The sequence below is a fragment of the Hyla sarda genome, chromosome 1, assembly GCF_029499605.1.
Source record: "Hyla sarda isolate aHylSar1 chromosome 1, aHylSar1.hap1, whole genome shotgun sequence".
Classification (NCBI taxonomy): Eukaryota; Metazoa; Chordata; class Amphibia; order Anura; family Hylidae; genus Hyla; species Hyla sarda.
The window spans coordinates 258560004-258580041 of NC_079189.1; the positions used below are offsets into that span (position 1 = coordinate 258560004).

Below are 20038 nucleotides of genomic sequence, written 5' to 3' on the forward strand. Positions count from 1 at the left end.
TCTTATGCCGCCTTCAGTTCCGATTCCGAAAAGGATTTATTGATGCTTAAATGCACAGTATACAAAGTGTGAAGCTGTCAACGGCCATCCTAAGCTGAACGCGCCTGCTCTCGTCAGATCGCAGACTGCTACCCAGCTTAGGGCCTGGTAAGTACTAGCATGGGAGACTGGCTTGGAATCCCGGGTGCAGTTGACATTTTAATCTGTTGCTGCCTTCCGCTCCGATTCGGAAAAGGATTTATTGATGGTTAAATGCACAGTATAAAGGGCGTGAAGCTGTCAACGGCCATCCTAAGCTGAACGCGCCTGCTCTCGTCAGATCGCAGACTGCTACCCAGCTTAGGGCCCGGTAAGTACCAGCATGGGAGACTGGCTGGGAATCCCAGGTGTTGTTGACATTTTGTTCTGTAGCCGCCTTCCGCTCCGATTCCGAAAAGGATTTATTGATGCTTAAATCCACAGTATACAGGGTGTGAAGCCGTCTACGGCTATCCTAAGCTGAATGTGCCTGTTCTTGTCAGATCGCAGACTGCTGCCCGGCAAGTACAGGCATGGGAGACTGGCTGGCAATCCAAGGTGCTATTGACATTTTGCTCTGTTACCGCCTTCCCCTCCAATTCCGAAAAGGATTTATTGATGCTTAAATGCACAGTATAAAAAGCATGAAGCTGTCAATGGCCATCCTAAGCTGAACGCGCCTGCTCTCGTCAGATTGCAGACTGCTACCCAGCTTAGGGCCCGGTAAGTACTGGCATGGGAGACTGGCTGGGAATACCGGTTGCCATTGACATTTTGCTCTATTGCTGCCTTCCGCTCTGATTCCGAAAAGAATTTATTGATGCTTAAATCCACAGTATACAAGGTGTGAAGCTGTCAACGGCCATCCTAAGCTTAACGCGCCTGCTCTCGTCAGATCGCAGACTGGTACAGATCTTAGGGCCCGGTAAGTACCGGCATGGGACACTGGCTGGGAATCCCGGCTGCCGTTGACATTTTGCTCTGTTGCCGCCTTCCGTTCCGTTCCGATTCCGAAAAGGATTTATTGATGCTTAAATGCACAGTATACAAAGTGTGAACATGTCAACGGCCATCCTAAGCTGAATGCGCCTGCTCTCGTCAGATTGCAGACTGATACCCAGCTTAGGGCCTGGTAAGTACCAGCATGGGAGACTGGCTGGGAATCCCGGGTGCAGTTGACATTTTAATCTGTTGCCGCCTTCCGCTCCGATTCGGAAAAGGATTTATTGATGCTTAAATGCACAGTATAAAGGGCGTGAAGCTGTCAACGGCCATCCTAAGCTGAACGCGCCTGCTCTCGTCAGATCGCAGACTGCTACCCAGCTTAGGGCCCGGTAGGTACCAGCATGGGAGACTGGCTGGGAATCCCAGGTGTTGTTGACATTTTGCTCTGTAGCCGCCTTCCGCTCCGATTCCGAAAAGGATTTATTGATGCTTAAATCCACAGTATACAGGGTGTGAAGCCGTCTACGGCTATCCTAAGCTGAATGTGCCTGTTCTTGTCAGATCGCAGACTGCTGCCCGGCAAGTACGGGCATGGGAGACTGGCTGGCAATCCAAGGTGCTATTGACATTTTGCTCTGTTGCCGCCTTCCTCTCCGATTCCGAAAAGGATTTATTGATGCTTAAATGCACAGTATAAAAAGCATGAAGCTGTCAATGGCTGTCCTAAGCTGAACGTGCCTGCTCTCGTCAGATCGCAGACTGCTACCCAGCTTAGGGCCCGGTAAGTACTGGCATGGGAGACTGGCTGGGAATCCCGGGTGCGGTTGACATTTTGCTCTATTGCTGCCTTCCGCTCCGATTCCGAAAATAATTTATTGATGCTTAAATCCACAGTATACAAGGTGTGAAGCCGTCTACGGCTATCCTAAGCTGAATGTGCCTGTTCTTGTCAGATCGCAGACTGCTGCCCGGCAAGTACGGGCATGGGAGACTGGCTGGCAATCCAAGGTGCTATTGACATTTTGCTCTGTTGCTGCCTTACTCTCCGATTCCAAAAAAGGATTTATTGATGCTTAAATGCACAGTATAAAAAGCATGAAGCTGTCAATGGCTGTCCTTAGCTGAACGCGCCTGCTCTCGTCAGATCGCAGACTGCTACCCAGCTTAGGGCCCGGTAAGTACTGGCATGGGAGACTGGCTGGGAATCCCGGGTGCCGTTGACATTTTGCTCTATTGCTGCCTTCCGCTCCGATTCCGAAAAGAATTTATTGATGCTTAAATCCACAGTATACAAGGTGTGAAGCTGTCGACGGCCATCCTAAGCTTAACGCGCCTGCTCTTGTCAGATCGCAGACTGGTACAGATCTTTGGGCCCGGTAAGTACCGGCATGGGACACTGGCTGGGAATCCCGGCTGCCGTTGACATTTTGCTCTGTTGCCGCCTTCCGTTTCCGATTCCGAAAAGGATTTATTGATGCTTAAATGCACAGTATAAAGGGCGAGAAACTGTCAACGGGCATCCTAAGCTGAACGTGCCTGCTCTCGTCAGATCGCAGACTGCTACCCAGCTTAGGGCCCGGTAAGTACCAGCATGGGAGACTGGCTGGGAATCCCAGGTGTTGTTGCCCTTTTGCTCTGTTGCCGCCTTACGCTCCGATTCCGAAAAGGATTTATTGATGCTTAAATCCACAGTATACAGGGTGTGAAGATGTCTACGGCCATCCTAAGCTGAATGCGCCTGCTCTCGTCAGATCGCAGACTGCTACCCAGCTTCGGGCCTGATAAGTACCAGCATGGGAGACTGGCTGGGAATCCCGGGTGCAGTTGACATTTTGCTCTGTTTCTGCTCCGATTCCGAAAATTATTTATTGATGCTTAAATCCACAGTATACAAAGTGTGAAGCTGTCAACGGCCATCCTAAGCTTAACGCGCCTGCTCTCGTCAGATCGCAGACTGGTACAGATCTTAGGGCCCGGTAAGTACCGGCATGGGACACTGGCTGGGAATCCCGGCTGCCGTTGACATTTTGCTCTGTTGCCGCCTTCCGTTCCGGTTCCGATTCCGAAAAGGATTTATTGATGCTTAAATGCACAGTATACAAAGTGTAAACCTGTCAACGGCCATCCTAAGCTGAATGCGCCTGTTCTCGTCAGATCGCAGACTGGTACAGATCTTTGGGCACGGTAAGTACCAGCATGGGAGACTGGCTGGGAATCCCAGGTGTCGTTGACCTTTTGCTCTGTTGCCGCCTTCCGCTCCGATTCCGAAAATAATTTATTGATGCTTAAATCCACAGTATACAAGGTGTGAAGCTGTCGACGGCCATCCTAAGCTTAACGCGCCTGCTCTTGTCAGATCGCAGACTGGTACAGATCTTAGGGCCCGGTAAGTACCGGCATGGGACACTGGCTGGGAATCCCGGCTGCCGATGACATTTTGCTCTGTTGCCGCCTTCCGTTTCCGATTCCGAAAAGGATTTATTGATGCCTAAATGCACAGTATAAAGGGCGAGAAGCTGTCAACGGCCATCCTAAGCTGAACGCGCCTGCTCTCGTCAGATTGCAGACTGCTACCCAGCTTAGGGCTCAGTAAGTACCGGCATGGCAGACTGGCTGGGAATCCCGGGTGCAGTTGACATTTTGCTCTGTTGCCGCCTTCCGCTCCGATTCCGAAAAAGGATTTATTGATGCTTAAATGCGCAGTATAAAAATCATGAAGCTGTCAATGGCCATCCTAAGCTGGACGCGCCTGCTCTCGTCACATCGCAGACTGCTACCCAGCTTAGGGCACGGTAAGTACTGGCATGGGAGACTGGCTGGGAATCCCGGTTGCCGTTGACATTTTGCTCTTATGCCGCCTTCAGTTCCGATTCCGAAAAGGATTTATTGATGCTTAAATGCACAGTATACAAAGTGTGAAGCTGTCAACGGCCATCCTAAGCTGAACGCGCCTGCTCTCGTCAGATCGCAGACTGCTACCCAGCTTAGGGCCTGGTAAGTACCAGCATGGGAGACTGGCTGGAAATCCCGGGTGCAGTTGACATTTTAATCTGTTGCTGCCTTCCGCTCCGATTCGGAAAAGGATTTATTGATGCTTAAATGCACAGTATAAAGGGCGTGAAGCTGTCAACGGCCATCCTAACCTGAACGCGCCTGCTCTCGTCAGATTGCAGACTGCTACCCAGCTTAGGGCCCGGTAAGTACCAGCATGGGAGACTGGCTGGGAATCCCAGGTGTTGTTGACATTTTGCTCTGTAGCCGCCTTCCTCTCCGATTCCGAAAAGGATTTATTGATGCTTAAATGCACAGTATAAAAAGCATGAAGCTGTCAATGGCCATCCTAAGCTGAACGCGCCTGCTCTCGTCAGATCGCAGACTACTACCCAGCTTAGGGCCCGGTAAGTACCAGCATGGGAGACTGGCTGGGAATCCCGGGTGCCGTTGACATTTTGCTCTATTGCTGCTTTCCGCTCCGATTCCGAAAAGAATTTATTGATGCTTAAATCCACAGTATACAAGGTGTGAAGCTGTCGACGGCCATCCTAAGCTTAACGCGCCTGCTTTTGTCAGATCGCAGACTGGTACAGATCTTAGGGCCCGGTAGGTACCGGCATGGGACACTGGCTGGGAATCCCGGCTGCCGTTGACATTTTGCACTGTTGCCGCCTTCCGTTTCCATTTCCGAAAAGGAATTATTGATGCTTAAATGCACAGTATAAAGGGCAAGAAGCTGTCAACGGCCATCCTAAGCTGAACGTGCCTGCTCTCGTCAGATCGCAGACTGCTACCCAGCTTAGGGCTCGGAAAGTACCAGCATGGGAGACTGGCTGGGAATCCCAGGTGTCGTTGACATTTTGCTCTGTTGCCGCCTTACGCTCCGATTCCGAAAAGGATTTATTGATGCTTAAATCCACAGTATACAGGGTGTGAAGATGTCTACGGCCATCCTAAGCTGAATGCGCCTGTTCTCGTCAGATCGCAGACTGCTTCCCAGCTTCGGGCCTGGTAAGTACCAGCATGGGAGACTGGCTGGGAATCCCGGGTGCAGTTGACATTTTGCTCTGCTTCTGCTCCGATTCCGAAAATTATTTATTGATGCTTAAATCCACAGTATACAAAGTGTGAAGCTGTCAACGGCCATCCTAAGCTGAACGCGCCTGCTCTCGTCAGATCGCAGACTGCTACCCAGCTTAGGGCCCGTTAAGTACCAGCATGGGAGACTGGCTGGGAATCCCAGGTGGTGTTCACTTTTTGCTCTGTAGCCGCCTTTCGCTTCGATTCCGAAAATGATTTATTGATGCTTAAATCCACAGTATACAGGGTGTGAAGCCGTCTACGGCTATCCTAAGCTGAATGTGCCTGTTCTTGTCAGATCGCAGACTGCTGCCTGGCAAGTACGGGCATGGGAGACTGGCTGGCAATCCCGGGTGCAGTTGACATTTTAATCTTTTGCCGCCTTCCGCTCCGATTCGGAAAAGGATTTATTGATGCTTAAATCCACAATACACAGGGTGTGAAGCTGTCAACGGCCATCCTAAGCCTGAACGTGCCTGCTCTCCTCAGATCACAGACTGCTGCCCGGCAGTTACCGGCATGGGAGACTGGCTGGCAATACAAGGTGCCATTGACATTTTGCTCTGTTGCCGCCTTCCTCTCCGATTAATAAAAATATTTATTGATGCTTAAATCCACAATATACAAGGCGTGAAGATGTCAACGGCCATCCTAAGCTGAACGCGCCTGCTCTCGTCAGATCGCAGACCGCTACCCAGCTTAGGACCCAGTAAGTACCGGCATGGGAGACTGGCTGGGAATCCGGGTGCAGTTGACATTTTGCTCTGTTGCCGCCTTCCGTTCCGATTCCGAAAAGGATTTATTGATGCTTAAATGCACAGTATAAAAAGCATGAAGCTGTCAATGGCCATCCTAAGCTGAACGCGCCTGCTCTCGTCAGATTGCAGACTGCTACCCAGCTTAGGGCCCGGTAAGTACTGGCATGGGAGACTGGCTGGGAATACCGGTTGCCATTGACATTTTGCTCTATTGCTGCCTTCCGCTCCGATTCCGATAAGAATTTATTGATGCTTAAATCCACAGTATACAAGGTGTGAAGCTGTCAACGGCCATCCTAAGCTTAACGCGCCTGCTCTCGTCAGATCGCAGACTGGTACAGATCTTAGGGCCCGGTAAGTACCGGCATGGGACACTGGCTGGGAATCCCGGCTGCCGTTGACATTTTGCTCTGTTGCCGCCTTCCGTTCCGATTCCGAAAAGGATTTATTGATGCTTAAATGCACAGTATACAAAGTGTGAACCTGTCAACGGCCATCCTAAGCTGAATGCGCCTGCTCTCGTCAGATTGCAGACTGATACCCAGCTTAGGGCCTGGTAAGTACCAGCATGGGAGACTGGCTGGGAATCCCGGGTGCAGTTGACATTTTAATCTGTTGCCGCCTTCCGCTCCGATTCGGAAAAGGATTTATTGATGCTTAAATGCACAGTATAAAGTGCGTGAAGCTGTCAACGGCCATCCTAAGCTGAACGCGCCTGCTCTCGTCAGATCGCAGACTGCTACCCAGCTTAGGGCCCGGTAGGTACCAGCATAGGAGACTGGCTGGGAATCCCAGGTGTTGTTGACATTTTGCTCTGTAGCCGCCTTCCGCTCCGATTCCGAAAAGGATTTATTGATGCTTAAATCCACAGTATACAGGATGTGAAGCCGTCTACGGCTATCCTAAGCTGAATATGCCTGTTCTTGTCAGATCGCAGACTGCTGCCCGGCAAGTACGGGCATGGGAGACTGGCTGGCAATCCAAGGTGCTATTGACATTTTGCTCTGTTGCCGCCTTCCTCTCCGATTCCGAAAAGGATTTATTGATGCTTAAATGCACAGTATAAAAAGCATGAAGCTGTCAATGGCTGTCCTAAGCTGAACGTGCCTGCTCTCGTTAGATCGCAGACTGCTACCCAGCTTAGGGCCCGGTAAGTACTGGCATGGGAGACTGGCTGGGAATCCCGGGTGCGGTTGACATTTTGCTCTATTGCTGCCTTTCGCTCCGATTCCGAAAATAATTTATTGATGCTTAAATCCACAGTATACAAGGTGTGAAGCTGTCGACGGCCATCCTAAGCTTAACGCGCCTGCTCTTGTCAGATCGCAGACTGGTACAGATCTTAGGGCCCGGTAAGTACCGACATGGGACACTGGCTGGGAATCCCGGCTGCCGATGACATTTTGCTCTGTTGCCGCCTTCCGTTTCCGATTCCGAAAAAGATTTATTGATGCTTAAATGCACAGTATAAAGGGCGAGAAGCTGTCAACGGCCATCCTAAGCTGAACGTGCCTGCACTCGTCAGATCGCAGACTGCTATCCAGCTTAGGGCCTGGTAAGTACCAGCAGGGGAGACTGGCTGGGAATCCCGGGTGTCGTTGACATTTTGCTCTGTTGCCGCCTTCCGTTCCGATTCCGAAAAGGATTTATTGATGCTTAAATGCACAGTATAAAAATCATGAAGCTGTCAATGGCCATCCTAAGCTGAACGCGCCTGCTCTCGTCAGATCGCAGAATGCTACCCAGCTTAGGGCCTGGTAAGTACTGGCATGGGAGACTGGCTGGGAATCCCGGGTGCCGTTGACATTTTGCTCTATTGCTGCCTTCCGCTCCGATTCCGAAAATAATTTATTGATGCTTAAATCCACAGTATACAAGGTGTGAAGCTGTCGACGGCCATCCTAAGCTTAACGCGCCTGCTCTTGTCAGATTGCAGACTGGTACAGATCTTTGGGCCGGTAAGTACCGGCATGGGACACTGGCTGGGAATCCCGGCTGCCGTTGACATTTTGCTCTGTTGCCGCCTTCCGTTTCCGATTCCGAAAAGGATTTATTGATGCTTAAATGCACAGTATAAAGGGCGAGAAGCTGTCAACGGCCATTCTAAGCTGAACGTGCCTGCTTTTGTCAGATCGCAGACTGCTACCCAGCTTAGGGCCCGGTAAGTACCAGCATGGGAGACTGGCTGGGAATCCCAGGTGCAGTTGACCTTTTGCTCTGTTGCCTCCTTACGCTTACGATTTATTGATGCTTAAATCCACAGTATACAGGGTGTGAAGATGTCTACGGCCATCCTAAGCTGAATGCGCCTGTTCTTGTCAGATCGCAGACTGTTACCCAGCTTAGGGCCTGGTAAGTACCAGCATGGGAGACTGTCTGGGAATCCCGGGTGCAGTTGACACTTTAATCTGTTGCCGCCTTCCGCTCCGATTCGGAAAAGGATTTATTGATGCTTAAATCCACAATACACAGGGTGTGAAGCTGTCAACGGCCATCCTAAGCCTGAACGTGCCTGCTCTCCTCAGATCGCAGACTGCTGCCCGGCAGTTACCGGCATGGGAGACTGGCTGGCAATCCAAGGTGCCGTTGACATTTTGCTTTGTTGCCGCCTTCCTCTTCGATTAATAAAAATATTTATTGATGCTTAAATCCACAGTATACAAGGCGTGAAGATGTCAACGGCCATCCTAAGCTGAACGCGCCTGCTCTCGTCAGATCGCAGACTGCTACCCAGCTTAGGGCCCAGTAAGTACCGGCATGGGAGACTGGCTGGGAATCCCGGGTGCAGTTGACATTATGCCCTGTTGCCGCCTTCCGTTCCGATTACGAAAAGGATTTATTGATGCTTAAATGCACAGTATAAAAAGCATGAAGCTGTCAATGGCCATCCTAAGCTGAACGCGCCTGCTCTCGTCAGATCGCAGACTGCTACCCAGCCTAGGGCCCATTAAGTAGCGGCATGGGAGACTGGCTGGGAATCCCGGGAGTAGTTGACATTTTGCTCTGTTGCCGCCTTCCGTTCCGATTCCGAAAAGGATTTATTGATGCTTAAATGCACAGTATAAAAATCATGAAGCTGTCAATGGCCATCCTAAGCTGAACGCGCCTGCTCTCGTCAGATCGCAGACTGCTACCCAGCTTAGGGCCTGGTAAGTACTGGCATGGGACACTGGCTGGGAATCCCGGCTGCCGTTGACATTTTGCTCTGTTGCCGCCTTCCGTTCCGATTCCGAAAAGGATTTAATGATGCCTAAATGCACAGTATAAAGGGCGAGAAGCTGTCAACGGCCATCCTAAGCTGAACGCGCCTGCTCTCGTCAGATTGCAGACTGCTACCCAGCTTAGGGCTCAGTAAGTACCGGCATGGGAGACTGGCTGGGAATCCCGGGTGCAGTTGACATTTTGCTCTGTTGCCGCCTTCCGCTCCGATTCCGAAAAAGGATTTATTGATGCTTAAATGCGCAGTATAAAAATCATGAAGCTGTCAATGGCCATCCTAAGCTGAACGCGCCTGCTCTTGTCACATCGCAGACTGCTACCCAGCTTAGGGCCCGGTAAGTACTGGCATGGGAGACTGGCTGGGAATCCCGGTTGCCGTTGACATTTTGCTCTTATGCTGCCTTCAGTTCCGATTCCGAAAAGGATTTATTGATGCCTAAATGCACAGTATACAAAGTGTGAAGCTGGCAACGGCCATCCTAAGCTGAACGCGCCTGCTCTCGTCAGATCGCATACTGCTACCCAGCTTAGGGCCTGGTAAGTACCAGCATGGGAGACTGGCTGGGAATCCCGGGTGCAGTTGACATTTTAATCTGTTGCTGCCTTCCGCTCCGATTCGGAAAAGGATTTATTGATGCTTAAATGCACAGTATAAAGGGCGTGAAGCTGTCAACGGCCATCCTAAGCTGAACGCGCCTGCTCTCGTCAGATCGCAGACTGCTACCCAGCTTAGGGCCTGGTAAGTACTGGCATGGGACACTGGCTGGGAATCTCGGCTGCCGTTGACATTTTGCTCTGTTGCCGCCTTCCGTTCCGATTCCGAAAAGGATTTATTGATGCCTAAATGCACAGTATAAAGGGCGAGAAGCTGTCAACGGCCATCCTAAGCTGAACGCGCCTGCTCTCGTCAGATTGCAGACTGCTACCCAGCTTAGGGCCCAGTAAGTATCGGCATGGGAGACTGGCTGGGAATCCCGGGTGCAGTTGACATTTTGCTCTGTTGCCGCCTTCCGCTCCGATTCCGAAAAAGGATTTATTGATGCTTAAATGCGCAGTATAAAAATCACGAAGCTGTCAATGGCCATCCTAAGCTGAACACGCCTGCTCTTGTCACATCGCAGACTGCTAAGCAGCTCAGGGCCCGGTATGTACTGGCATGGGAGACTGGCTGGGAATCCCGGTTGACATTTTGCTCTTATGCCGCCTTCAGTTCCGATTCCGAAAAGGATTTATTGATGCTTAAATGCACAGTATACAAAGTGTGAAGCTGTCAACGGCCATCCTAAGCTGAACGCGCCTGCTCTCGTCAGATCGCAGACTGCTACCCAGCTTAGGGCCTTGTAAGTACCAGCATGGGAGACTGGCTGGGAATCCCGGGTGCAGTTGACATTTTAATCTGTTGCTGCCTTCCGCTCCGATTCGGAAAAGGATTTATTGATGCTTAAATGCACAGTATAAAGGGCGTGAAGCTGTCAACGGCCATCCTAAGCTGAACCCGCCTGCTCTCGTCAGATCGCAGACTGCTACCCAGCTTAGGGCCCGGTAAGTACCAGCATGGGACACTGGCTGGGAATCCCAGGTGTTGTTGACATTTTGCTCTGTAGCCGCCTTCCGCTCCGATTCCGAAAAGGATTTATTGATGCTTAAATCCACAGTATACAGGGTGTGAAGCCGTCTACGGCTATCCTAAGCTGAATGTGCCTGTTCTTGTCAGATCGCAGACTGCTGCCCGGCAAGTACGGGCATGGGAGACTGGCTGGCAATCCAAGGTGCTATTGACATTTTGCTCTGTTACCGCCTTCCTCTCCGATTCCGAAAATGATTTATTGATGCTTAAATGCACAGTATAAAAAGCATGAAGCTGTCAATGGCAATCCTAAGCTGAACGCGCCTGCTCTCGTCAGATTGCAGACTGCTACCCAGCTTAGGGCCCGGTAAGTACTGGCATGGGAGACTGGCTGGGAATACCGGTTGCCATTGACATTTTGCTCTATTGCTGCCTTCCGCTCCGATTCCGAAAAGAATTTATTGATGCTTAAATCCACAGTATACAAGGTGTGAAGCTGTCAACGGCCATCCTAAGCTTAACGCGCCTGCTCTCGTCAGATCGCAGACTGGTACAGATCTTAGGGCCCGGTAAGTACCGGCATGGGACACTGGCTGGGAATCCCGGCTGCCGTTGACATTTTGCTCTGTTGCCGCCTTCCGTTCCGATTCCGAAAAGGATTTATTGATGCTTAAATGCACAGTATACAAAGTGTGAATGTGTCAACGGCCATCCTAAGCTGAATGCGCCTGCTCTCGTCAGATCGCAGACTGATACCCAGCTTAGGGCCTGGTAAGTACCAGCATGGGATACTGGCTGGGAATCCCGGGTGCAGTTGACATTTTAATCTGTTGCCGCCTTCCGCTCCGATTCGGAAAAGGATTTATTGATGCTTAAATGCACAGTATAAAGGGCAAGAAGCTGTCAACGGCCATCCTAAGCTGAACGTGCCTGCTCTCGTCAGATCGCAGACTGCTACCCAGCTTAGGGCTCGGAAAGTACCAGCATGGGAGACTGGCTGGGAATCCCAGGTGTCGTTGACATTTTGCTCTGTTGCCGCCTTACGCTCCGATTCCGAAAAGGATTTATTGATGCTTAAATCCACAGTATACAGGGTGTGAAGATGTCTACGGCCATCCTAAGCTGAATGCGCCTGTTCTCGTCAGATCGCAGACTGCTACCTAGCTTCGGGCCTGGTAAGTACCAGCATGGGAGACTGGCTGGGAATCCCGGGTGGAGTTGACATTTTGCTCTGTTTCTGCTACGAGTCCGAAAATTATTTATTGATACTTAAATCCACAGTATACAAAGTGTGAAGCTGTCAACGGCCATCCTAAGCTGAACGCGCCTGCTCTTGTCAGATCGCAGACTTCTACCCAGCTTAGGGCCTGGTAAGTACCAGCATGGGAGACTGGCTGGGAATCCCGGGTGCAGTTGACATTTTAATCTGTTGCCGCCTTCCGCTCCGATTCGGAAAAGGATTTATTGATGCTTAAATCCACAATACACAGGGTGTGAAGCTGTCAACGGCCATCCTAAGCCTGAACGTGCCTGCTCTCCTCAGATCGCAGACCGCTGCCCGGCAGTTACCGGCATGGGAGACTGGCTGGCAATCCAAGGTGCCGTTGACATTTTGCTTTGTTGCCGCCTTCCTCTCCGATTAATAAAAATATTTATTGATGCTTAAATGCACCTGGGAATCCCGGGTGCAGTTGACATTATGCTCTGTTGCCGCCTTCCGTTCCGATTCCGAAAAGGATTTATTGATGCTTAAATGCACAGTATAAAAAGCATGAAGCTGTCAATGGCCATCCTAAGCTGAACGCACCTGCTCTCGTCAGATCGCAGACTGCTACCCAGCCTAGGGCCCATTAAGTACCGGCATGGGAGACTGGCTGGGAATCCCGGGTGCAGTTGACGTTTTGCTCTGTTGCCGCGTTCCGTTCCGATTCCGAAAAGGATTTATTGATGCTTAAATGCACAGTATAAAAATCATGAAGCTGTCAATGGCCATCCTAAGCTGAACGCACCTGCTCTCGTCAGATCGCAGACTGCTACCCAGCTTAGGGCCTGGTAAGTACTGGCATGGGACACTGGCTGGGAATCTCGGCTGCCGTTGACATTTTGCTCTGTTGCCGCCTTCCGTTCCGATTCCGAAAAGGATTTATTGATGCCTAAATGCACAGTATAAAGGGCGAGAAGCTGTCAACGGCCATCCTAAGCTGAACGTGCCTGCTCTCGTCAGATTGCAGACTGCTACCCAGCTTAGGGCTCAGTAAGTACCGGCATGGGAGACTGGCTGGGAATCCCGGGTGCAGTTGACATTTTGCTCTGTTGCCGCCTTCCGCTCCGATTCCGAAAAAGGATTTATTGATGCTTAAATGCGCAGTATAAAAATCATGAAGCTGTCAATGGCCGTCCTAAGCTGAACGCGCCTGCTCTCGTCACATCGCAGACTGCTACCCAGCTTAGGGCCCGGTAAGTACTGGCATGGGAGACTGGCTGGGAATCCCGGTTGCCGTTGACATTTTGCTCTCATGCCGCCTTCAGTTCCGATTCCGAAAAGGATTTATTGATGCTTAAATGCACAGTATACAAAGTGTGAAGCTGTCAACGGCCATCCGAAGCTGAACGCGCCTGCTCTCGTCAGATCGCAGACTGCTACCCAGCTTAGGGCCTGGTAAGTACCAGCATGGGAGACTGGCTGGGAATCCCGGGTGCAGTTGACATTTTAATCTGTTGCTGCCTTCCGCTCCGATTCGGAAAAGGATTTATTGATGCTTAAATGCACAGTATAAAGAGCTTGAAGCTGTCAACGGCCATCCTAAGCTGAACGCGCCTGCTCTCGTCAGATCGCAGACTGCTACCCAGCTTAGGGCCCGGTAAGTACTAGCATGGGAGACTGGCTGGGAATCCCAGGTGTTGTTGACATTTTGCTCTGTTGCCGCCTTCCGCTCTGATTCCGAAAATGATTTATTGATGCTTAAATCCACAGTATACAGGGTGTGAAGCCGTCTACGGCTATCCTAAGCTGAATGTGCCTGTTCTTGTCAGATCGCAGACTGCTGCCCGGCAAGTACGGGCATGGGAGACTGGCTGGCAATCCAAGGTGCTATTGACATTTTGCTCTGTTGCCGCCTTCCTCTCCGATTCCGAAAAGGATTTATTGATGCTTAAATGCACAGTATTAAAAGCATGAAGCTGTCAATGGCCATCCTAAGCTGAACGCGCCTGCTCTCGTCAGATCGCAGACTGCTACCCAGCTTAGGGCCCGGTAAGTACCAGCATGGGAGACTGGCTGGGAACCCCGGGTGCCGTTGACATTTTGCTCTATTGCTGCTTTCCGCTCCGATTCCGAAAAGAATTTATTGATGCTTAAATCCACAGTATACAAGGTGTGAAGCTGTCGACGGCCATCCTAAGCTTAACGCGCCTGCTCTTGTCAGATCGCAGACTGGTACAGATCTTAGGGCCCGGTAAGTACCGACATGGGACACTGGCTGGGAATCCCGGCTGCCGTTGACATTTTGCTCTGTTGCCGCCTTCCGTTTCCGATTCCGAAAAGGATTTATTGATGCTTAAATGCACAGTATAAAGGGCGAGAAGCTGTCAACGGCCATCCTAAGCTGAACGTGCCTGCACTCGTCAGATCGCAGACTGCTATCCAGCTTAGGGCCTGGTAAGTACCAGCAGGGGAGACTGGCTGGGAATCCCGGGTGTCGTTGACATTTTGCTCTGTTGCCGCCTTTCGTTCCGATTCCGAAAAGGATTTATTGATGCTTAAATGCACAGTATAAAAATCATGAAGCTGTCAATGGCCATCCTAAGCTGAACGCGCCTGCTCTCGTCAGATCGCAGACTGCTACCCAGCTTAGGGCTTGGTAAGTAATGGCATGGGACACTGGCTGGGAATCTCGGCTGCCGTTGACATTTTGCTCTGTTGCCGCCTTTCGTTCCGATACCGAAAAGGATTTATTGATGCCTAAATGCACAGTATAAAGGGCGAGAAGCTGTCAACGGCCATCCTAAGCTGAACGCGCCTGCTCTCGTCAGATTGCAGACTGCTACCCAGCTTAGGGCCCAGTAAGTACCGGCATGGGAGACTGGCTGGGAATCCCGGGTGCAGTTGACATTTTGCTCTGTTGCCGCCTTCCGCTCCGATTCCGAAAAAGGATTTATTGATGCTTAAATGCGCAGTATAAAAATCACGAAGCTGTCAATGGCCATCCTAAGCTGAACACGCCTGCTCTTGTCACATCGCAGACTGCTAAGCAGCTTAGGGCCCGGTAAGTACTGGCATGGGAGACTGGCTGGGAATCCCGGTTGACATTTTGCTCTTATGCCGCCTTCAGTTCCGATTCCGAAAAGGATTTATTGATGCTTAAATGCACAGTATACAAAGTGTGAAGCTGTCAACGGCCATCCTAAGCTGAACGCGCCTGCTCTCGTCAGATCGCAGACTGCTACCCAGCTTAGGGCCTGGTAAGTACCAGCATGGGAGACTGGCTGGGAATCCCGGGTGCAGTTGACATTTTAATCTGTTGCTGCCTTCCGCTCCGATTCGGAAAAGGATTTATTGATGCTTAAATGCACAGTATAAAGGGCGTGAAGCTGTCAACGGCCATCCTAAGCTGAACGCGCCTGCTCTCGTCAGATCGCAGACTGCTACCCAGCTTAGGGCCCGGTAAGTACCAGCATGGGACACTGGCTGGGAATCCCAGGTGTTGTTGACATTTTGCTCTGTAGCCGCCTTCCGCTCCGATTCCGAAAAGGATTTATTGATGCTTAAATCCACAGTATACAGGGTGTGAAGCCGTCTACGGCTATCCTAAGCTGAATGTGCCTGTTCTTGTCAGATCGCAGACTGCTGCCCGGCAAGTACGGGCATGGGAGACTGGCTGGCAATCCAAGGTGCTATTGACATTTTGCTCTGTTACCGCCTTCCTCTCCGATTCCGAAAAGGATTTATTGATGCTTAAATGCACAGTATAAAAAGCATGAAGCTGTCAATGGCAATCCTAAGCTGAACGCGCCTGCTCTCGTCAGATTGCAGACTGCTACCCAGCTTAGGGCCCGGTAAGTACTGGCATGGGAGACTGGCTGGGAATACCGGTTGCCATTGACATTTTGCTCTATTGCTGCCTTCCGCTCCGATTCCGAAAAGAATTTATTGATGCTTAAATCCACAGTATACAAGGTGTGAAGCTGTCAACGGCCATCCTAAGCTTAACGCGCCTGCTCTCGTCAGATCGCAGACTGGTACAGATCTTAGGGCCCGGTAAGTTCCGGCATGGGACACTGGCTGGGAATCCCGGCTGCCGTTGACATTTTGCTCTGTTGCCGCCTTCCGTTCCGATTCCGAAAAGGATTTATTGATGCTTAAATGCACAGTATACAAAGTGTGAATGTGTCAACGGCCATCCTAAGCTGAATGCGCCTGCTCTCGTCAGATCGCAGACTGATACCCAGCTTAGGGCCTGGTAAGTACCAGCATGGGATACTGGCTGGGAATCCCGGGTGCAGTTGACATTTTAATCTGTTGCCGCCTTCCGCTCCGATTCGGAAAAGGATTTATTGATGCTTAAATGCACAGTATAAAGGGCAAGAAGCTGTCGACGGCCATCCTAAGCTGAACATGCCTGCTCTCGTCAGATCGCAGACTGCTACCCAGCTTAGGGCTCGGAAAGTACCAGCATGGGAGACTGGCTGGGAATCCCAGGTGTCGTTGACATTTTGCTCTGTTGCCGCCTTACGCTCCGATTCCGAAAAGGATTTATTGATGCTTAAATCCACAGTATACAGGGTGTGAAGATGTCTACGGCCATCCTAAGCTGAATGCGCCTGTTCTCGTCAGATCGCAGACTGCTACCCAGCTTCGGGCCTGGTAAGTACCAGCATGGGAGACTGGCTGGGAATCCCGGGTGGAGTTGACATTTTGCTCTGTTTCTGCTACGAGTCCGAAAATTATTTATTGATGCTTAAATCCACAGTATACAAAGTGTGAAGCTGTCAATGGCCATCCTAAGCTGAACGCGCCTGCTCTCGTCAGATCGCAGACTTCTACCCAGCTTAGGGCCTGGTAAGTACCAGCATGGGAGACTGGCTGGGAATCCCGGGTGCAGTTGACATTTTAATCTTTTGCCGCCTTCCGCTCCGATTCGGAAAAGGATTTATTGATGCTTAAATCCACAATACACAGGGTGTGAAGCTGTCAACGGCCATCCTAAGCCTGAACGTGCCTGCTCTCCTCAGATCACAGACTGCTGCCCGGCAGTTACCGGCATGGGAGACTGGCTGGCAATACAAGGTGCCATTGACATTTTGCTCTGTTGCCGCCTTCCTCTCCGATTAATAAAAATATTTATTGATGCTTAAATCCACAATATACAAGGCGTGAAGATGTCAACGGCCATCCTAAGCTGAACGCGCCTGCTCTCGTCAGATCGCAGACCGCTACCCAGCTTAGGGCCCAGTAAGTACCGGCATGGGAGACTGGCTGGGAATCCGGGTGCAGTTGACATTTTGCTCTGTTGCCGCCTTCCGTTCCGATTCCGAAAAGGATTTATTGATGCTTAAATGCACAGTATAAAAAGCATGAAGCTGTCAATGGCCATCCTAAGCTGAACGCGCCTGCTCTCGTCAGATTGCAGACTGCTACCCAGCTTAGGGCCCGGTAAGTACTGGCATGGGAGACTGGCTGGGAATACCGGTTGCCATTGACATTTTGCTCTATTGCTGCCTTCCGCTCCGATTCCGAAAAGAATTTATTGATGCTTAAATCCACAGTATACAAGGTGTGAAGCTGTCAATGGCCATCCTAAGCTTAACGCGCCTGCTCTCGTCAGATCGCAGACTGGTACAGATCTTAGGGCCCGGTAAGTACCGGCATGGGACACTGGCTGGAAATCCCGGCTGCCGTTGACATTTTGCTCTGTTGCCGCCTTCCGTTCCGTTCCGATTCCGAAAAGGATTTATTGATGCTTAAATGCACAGTATACAAAGTGTGAACCTGTCAACGGCCATCCTAAGCTGAATGCGCCTGCTCTCGTCAGATTGCAGACTGATACCCAGCTTAGGGCCTGGTAAGTACCAGCATGGGAGACTGGCTGGGAATCCCGGGTGCAGTTGACATTTTAATCTGTTGCCGCCTTCCGCTCCGATTCGGAAAAGGATTTATTGATGCTTAAATGCACAGTATAAAGGGCGTGAAGCTGTCAACGGCCATCCTAAGCTGAACGCGCCTGCTCTCGTCAGATCGCAGACTGCTACCCAGCTTAGGGCCCGGTAGGTACCAGCATAGGAGACTGGCTGGGAATCCCAGGTGTTGTTGACATTTTGCTCTGTAGCCGCCTTCCGCTCCGATTCCGAAAAGGATTTATTGATGCTTAAATCCACAGTATACAGGATGTGAAGCCGTCTACGGCTATCCTAAGCTGAATATGCCTGTTCTTGTCAGATCGCAGACTGCTGCCCGGCAAGTACGGGCATGGGAGACTGGCTGACAATCCAAGGTGCTATTGACATTTTGCTCTGTTGCCGCCTTCCGCTCCGATTCCGAAAAAGGATTTATTGATGCTTAAATGCGCAGTATAAAAATCATGAAGCTGTCAATGGCCATCCTAAGCTGGACGCGCCTGCTCTCGTCAAATCGCAGACTGCTACCCAGCTTAGGGCCCGGTAAGTACTGGCATGGGAGACTGGCTGGGAATCCCGATTGCCGTTGACATTTTGCTCTTATGCCGCCTTCAGTTCCGATTCCGAAAAGGATTTATTGATGCTTAAATGCACAGTATAAAGGGCGTGAAGCTGTCAACGGCCATCCTAAGCTGAACGCGCCTGCTCTCGTCAGATCGCAGACTGCTACCCAGCTTAGGGCCCGGTAAGTACCAGCATGGGAGACTGGCTGGGAATCGCAGGTGTTGTTGACATTTTGCTCTGTAGCCGCCTTCCTCTCCGATTCCGAAAAGGATTTATTGATGCTTAAATGCACAGTATAAAAAGCATGAAGCTGTCAATGGCCATCCTAAGCTGAACGCGCCTGCTCTCGTCAGATCGCAGACTGCTACCTAGCTTAGGGCCCGGTAAGTACCAGCATGGGAGACTGGCTGGGAATCCCGGGTGCCGTTGACATTTTGCTCTATTGCTGCTTTCCGCTCCGATTCCGAAAAGAATTTATTGATGCTTAAATCCACAGTATACAAGGTGTGAAGCTGTCGACGGCCATCCTAAGCTTAACGCGCCTGCTCTTGTCAGATCGCAGACTGGTACAGATCTTAGGGCCCGGTAAGTACCGGCATGGGACACTGGCTGGGAATCCCGGCTACCGTTGACATTTTGCACTGTTGCCGCCTTCCGTTTCCAATTCCGAAAACGATTTATTGATGCTTAAATGCACAGTATAAAGGGCAAGAAGCTGTCAACGGCCATCCTAAGCTGAACGTGCCTGCTCTCGTCAGATCGCAGACTGCTACCCAGCTTAGGGCCCAGTAAGTACCAGCATGGGAGACTGGCTGGGAATCCCAGGTGTCGTTGACATTTTGCTCTGTTGCCGCCTTACGCTCTGATTCCGAAAAGGATTTATTGATGCTTAAATCCACAGTATACAGGGTGTGAAGATGTCTACGGCCATCCTAAGCTGAATGCGCCTGTTCTCGTCAGATCGCAGACTGCTACCTAGCTTCGGGCCTGGTAAGTACCAGCATGGGAGACTGGCTGGGAATCCCAGGTGGAGTTGACATTTTGCTCTGTTTCTGCTACGAGTCCGAAAATTATTTATTGATACTTAAATTCACAGTATACAAAGTGTGAAGCTGTCAATGGCCATCCTAAGCTGAACGCGCCTGCTCTCGTCAGATCGCAGACTTCTACCCAGCTTAGGGCCTGGTAAGTACCAGCATGGGAGACTGGCTGGGAATCCCGGGTGCAGTTGACATTTTAATCTGTTGCCGCCTTCCGCTCCGATTCGGAAAAGGATTTATTTATGCTTAAATCCACAATACACAGGGTGTGAAGCTGTCAACGGCCATCCTAAGCCTGAACGTGCCTGCTCTCCTCAGATCGCAGACCGCTGCCCGGCAGTTACCGGCATGGGAGACTGGCTGGCAATCCAAGGTGCCGTTGACATTTTGCTTTGTTGCCGCCTTCCTCTCCGATTAATAAAAATATTTATTGATGCTTAAATGCACCTGGGAATCCCGGGTGCAGTTGACATTATGCTCTGTTGCCGCCTTCCGTTCCGATTCCGAAAAGGATTTATTGATGCTTAAATGCACAGTATAAAAAGCATGAAGCTGTCAATGGCCATCCTAAGCTGAACGCGCCTGCTCTCGTCAGATCGCAGACTGCTACCCAGCCTAGGGCCCATTAAGTACCGGCATGGGAGACTGGCTGGGAATCCCGGGTGCAGTTGACATTTTGCTCTGTTGCCGCCTTCCGTTCCGATTCCGAAAAGGATTTATTGATGCTTAAATGCACAGTA

At 50.8% G+C, this 20038-nt stretch overlaps 10 pseudogenes; all 10 read left to right on the top strand.

The window, feature by feature from the left end:
• Positions 1–278: 278 nt before the first annotated feature.
• Positions 279–398, top strand: LOC130320172 (5S ribosomal RNA; annotated as a pseudogene).
• Positions 399–1281: 883 nt separating this feature from the next.
• LOC130352370 (5S ribosomal RNA) lies at positions 1282–1401 on the top strand (annotated as a pseudogene).
• Positions 1402–6482: 5081 nt separating this feature from the next.
• On the top strand, positions 6483–6602 carry LOC130333324 (5S ribosomal RNA; annotated as a pseudogene).
• Positions 6603–7481: 879 nt separating this feature from the next.
• LOC130321746 (5S ribosomal RNA) lies at positions 7482–7601 on the top strand (annotated as a pseudogene).
• Positions 7602–13371: 5770 nt separating this feature from the next.
• On the top strand, positions 13372–13491 carry LOC130315194 (5S ribosomal RNA; annotated as a pseudogene).
• A 272-nt stretch (positions 13492–13763) lies between these two features.
• Positions 13764–13883, top strand: LOC130322665 (5S ribosomal RNA; annotated as a pseudogene).
• A 1088-nt stretch (positions 13884–14971) lies between these two features.
• On the top strand, positions 14972–15091 carry LOC130350647 (5S ribosomal RNA; annotated as a pseudogene).
• Positions 15092–15173: 82 nt separating this feature from the next.
• Positions 15174–15293, top strand: LOC130352183 (5S ribosomal RNA; annotated as a pseudogene).
• Positions 15294–17773: 2480 nt separating this feature from the next.
• Positions 17774–17893, top strand: LOC130333335 (5S ribosomal RNA; annotated as a pseudogene).
• Positions 17894–18570: 677 nt separating this feature from the next.
• Positions 18571–18690, top strand: LOC130351982 (5S ribosomal RNA; annotated as a pseudogene).
• The last annotated feature ends 1348 nt before the right edge of the window (positions 18691–20038 follow it).